This window comes from Mus caroli, chromosome 6, assembly GCF_900094665.2.
Source record: "Mus caroli chromosome 6, CAROLI_EIJ_v1.1, whole genome shotgun sequence".
NCBI classification, from domain to species: Eukaryota; Metazoa; Chordata; class Mammalia; order Rodentia; family Muridae; genus Mus; species Mus caroli.
In genome coordinates, this window is record NC_034575.1 from 99,511,406 (window position 1) to 99,514,959 (window position 3,554).

The 3,554-nt window shown below is 41.7% G+C and overlaps 1 non-coding gene across 1 annotated transcript; it reads right to left on the reverse strand.

Annotated features, from left to right (window-relative positions):
• Positions 1–2,441: 2,441 nt before the first annotated feature.
• LOC115031363 lies at positions 2,442–2,506 on the reverse strand. Its single transcript, XR_003837004.1, has one exon. It is a non-coding gene; the product is annotated as a U7 small nuclear RNA (small nuclear RNA).
• Between the last annotated feature and the right edge of the window lie 1,048 nt (positions 2,507–3,554).

Below are 3,554 nucleotides of genomic sequence, written 5' to 3' on the forward strand. Positions count from 1 at the left end.
GAAAGTAGCTTAGATGGTAAATGTTGTATTGGGACATGTTCTCTCAGGTTGCCATGAATAAAGCCCTTGAAAATTTTCTTAAGACAGCTGTAACCACATGAGAAAAAGACAAAGCAGACTTCACACAAGAAGCCTAGGCCTCTCAGCATTGTAGATGAGCCCTGCACAAAACCAGCAGTGGGTTTGCTCTGCCCATCCACAGGGAGAGGAAACTACTCCTTTGAGCATCAAGTTTGTAGAGGAGCCTACCATCCAACAGGACAGAGGGCCAAGGTAGTTTAACAGTCCTGTGGAAAGAACTGATGATCTACCCATGCATGATGGAGAAAGAGGACAGTCTTATGTATTTGTTGCTCAGCACCTTTGATCATTCATATTTATAAATAATTAGTGATTTACGACACCACACAAGGCTACAGATTTGGAAATCCTTCTACATCTTGGATATTCTTTTCTTTTTTTGTGTGTGTGTGTGTCTTTTTTTTTAATTAGATATTTTCTTTATTTATATTTCAAATGTTATACCTTTCCTGATTTCCCCTCCGAAAACCTGATATCCCCTCCCTACTCCCTCTGCTTACCAACTGTCTTAGTTAGAGTTTTACTGCTGTGAACAGACACCATGACCAAGGCAAGTCTTATACAAAACAACATTTAACTGAGGCTGGCTTACAGGTTCAGAGGTTCAGTCCATTATCATCAAGGTGGGAGCATAACAGTATCCAGGCAGGCATGGCACAGGCAGAGCTGAGAGTTCTATATCTTCATCCAAAGGCTACTAGTGGAAGACTGACTTCCAGGCAACTGGGGTGAGAGTCTTAAGTCCATAGCCACAGTGACACACCTATTCCATTGAGGCCACACCTTCAGATGGTGCCACTCCCTGGTCCAAGAATATACAAACCATCACACCAACCCACCCACTCCTGCTTCCTAGTCCCAGAATTTCCCTATACTGGGGCATAGAACCTTCATAAGACCAAGGGCCTCTCTTCCCAATCCGACTAGGTCATCCTCTGCTACATATGCTGCTAGAGCCATGAGTCCCACCATGTGTTTTCATTGGTTGGTGGTTTAGTCCCAGGTAGCTCTGGGGTGTACTAGTTAGGGAACATACACTAGCAGCTTGACAGCACACCTGAAAGCTCTAGAACAAAAAGAAGCAAATTCTCCCAATATGAGTCGATGGCAAGAAATAATCAAACTCAGGGTTGAAATCAACCAAGTGGAAAAAAAAAAGAACTATACAAAGAATCAACCAAACCAGGAAGTTCTTTTCTTAAATGTTGAATGTTTCGTGATGCTCTTTATAACTATCATGAGGTTTGGACTTCATAACAGTGTTGTGAGTGTACCATGCTGTAATCCCCATGTTACCTGTGAAAGAAGCAGGCCTCACAGGTTAGAGGCTCAGTGTTATTAAGTAGATAGCATGTGGTAGAAGTGAGATTTGGACTCTCTGACCTCTGTCTTCTGGCACATTGCTTTAAAAGTCCATTTTCCAATTTTTTTAAAAAAAATATAGATTTGATTTAAGGTTAGCCTCAGTATGTGAATTTTGTGTCCATAGAGCAAAACAATATACCATTGTCTTTCTTCTCAATTACTCAATCCTTTTGTGTGATGTTATTTCAATTTTACATGGAATATTTTTACTCTGAAGTATTGCAGGTTCCACTTCTTTGTCCCCTTCCTTTGAAGAGTGTTGCAAGGTATAGGATAGATATGGATGGACAGATATTGATGCAGGGCACAGATGGATGATTAGAGACATGGATGCAAACACAGGATAGATACAGATAGACAAACATTATTGCCTTTTTTTAGTGACTGCCAGAGATTATTTATTAAATTCTTGGGTCAAATTTCCACACTTAGAATCCCAGGGATAAAACTTTACAAGTAAAATCCAGAGCATTTTGTGACACAGAATTGAGAGTTAGGTGTCAGTTGAGTGTAAGGTTTTGTTGGAGAAACCGACAGAAGACCAGGAAGAGTGTAGTCTCCAGGGAAGGCAGTTTTTCTTAAGATTCATCAAGGTTATAGGGTTTTTTTGGTAGTCCCGATGTCAGGTAATCAAAGAGTTAGGTATGCAGTAACCAAGGTGACTTTTAAAGGTTCCTTTGGATGGTCCAAATGACCCTCAGTGATGAAGCAGCCTTGAAATTCATTTTAGTTATTTGCCCAATAATTGCACTGAGATAGCAGGGCATTCTTCCCCACATGAACATGGAAGAAAAGGTCTGCTTTATCTTCTAAATTCCAATGTCAACGTTTTATTATCATTTGCAATGTGCTGTGGCATGCCCCACTATTTGTGCCAAGGACCAGGGGTTCCGAGGAAGGGGGGTGTTTGTTTGACAGTGGGAGCAGAAGAAACGACTGTAAGTCAGTGATGAGGTGCAATTTGGCAGCTCTGTAGACAGCTCTCTAGGTAGGCCATGGGTTTTTCCAAACAAAGTCAGCAAAACCTGCTACAAAATTTCTAACAGAGCTGTAAGAGCTGTCTAGATAACTCTTGGGTTTTCTGAAAAGGATATCCCATCTGCCATAGTTTGGGAGAAAAGGGGTCATTTACCCAATGAGTATGTTCCCTACCTAATGAATATTCATAAAAATTAAAAAAAATTCCTCGACACAGAATCTTCTGGCCCTGCCTTTGGGAGAGTCCACTTCAATATTTTTGGAGTGTTCGATTTGCTAGTAAACTTCTACTTAGATTATATCGCTTGATTGAATTCTTTCCTTCAAGATGACAAGGGTTATTGTAATCTAATCATCATTGCAGTCGTCCTCTGACGCCACGTACCGCAAGACCATCAATATCTTGGGGGAAAACATGACTTAAACTTCTCTTCAAACTTGGCAAAAACCATCCGTAGGCATTCTTATCCCAGACACAGCTGTGGGGAAGGTAGTGAGACGCTTTCCTCTCCATCACCAGAAATAGCAGCGGGAAATCCCACATGGGAAAGCTGTTGGTTTTCAGCCATCATTGCAAATGTGGCTTTTGAGATTTCAAATTAAATCGACAGTAGCCTGCTGTCTCGACTGCTACAGAAGAAAGTGATGCACAAAAGGCCAAACACCTTTTGGTCTCTTTTTAAAAACCGTCTGTGCTTGTGTGTGTGTGTGTGTGTGTGTGTGTGTGTGTGTGTGTGAGTGTGGGGCTGGGAATACATGTCCCTGTGGGGATGTGAAAGTCAGAGGACAAGGTTTCCGTGGTTGGTTCTCTCCAGCCACTTTTTTGTCCGTTCTGGTGTTCAGATTCCGTTTGTCATGCTTACAGCGGGAATACCTTCACCCTCTGAGCCATTTTCTGATCCCACATTTTGATCCGAGGGTTCCTGCCTTTGTTCAGTTCCAGCTTTCCAACAGACCTTGAGAATGTTTGTCGGCTTTGTAGAATGAGTGGTGAATCCCTCGAAATTTTTGTTTTGTGCTTAACTTAAAGTAGCAGGATGTCTCATCCAGATAAGGCTGTCATTAGACCGTCAACGGTGCATCTTGTCAAACACTTGCTAGTTGACTACATATATCTATGTTGCTATCTT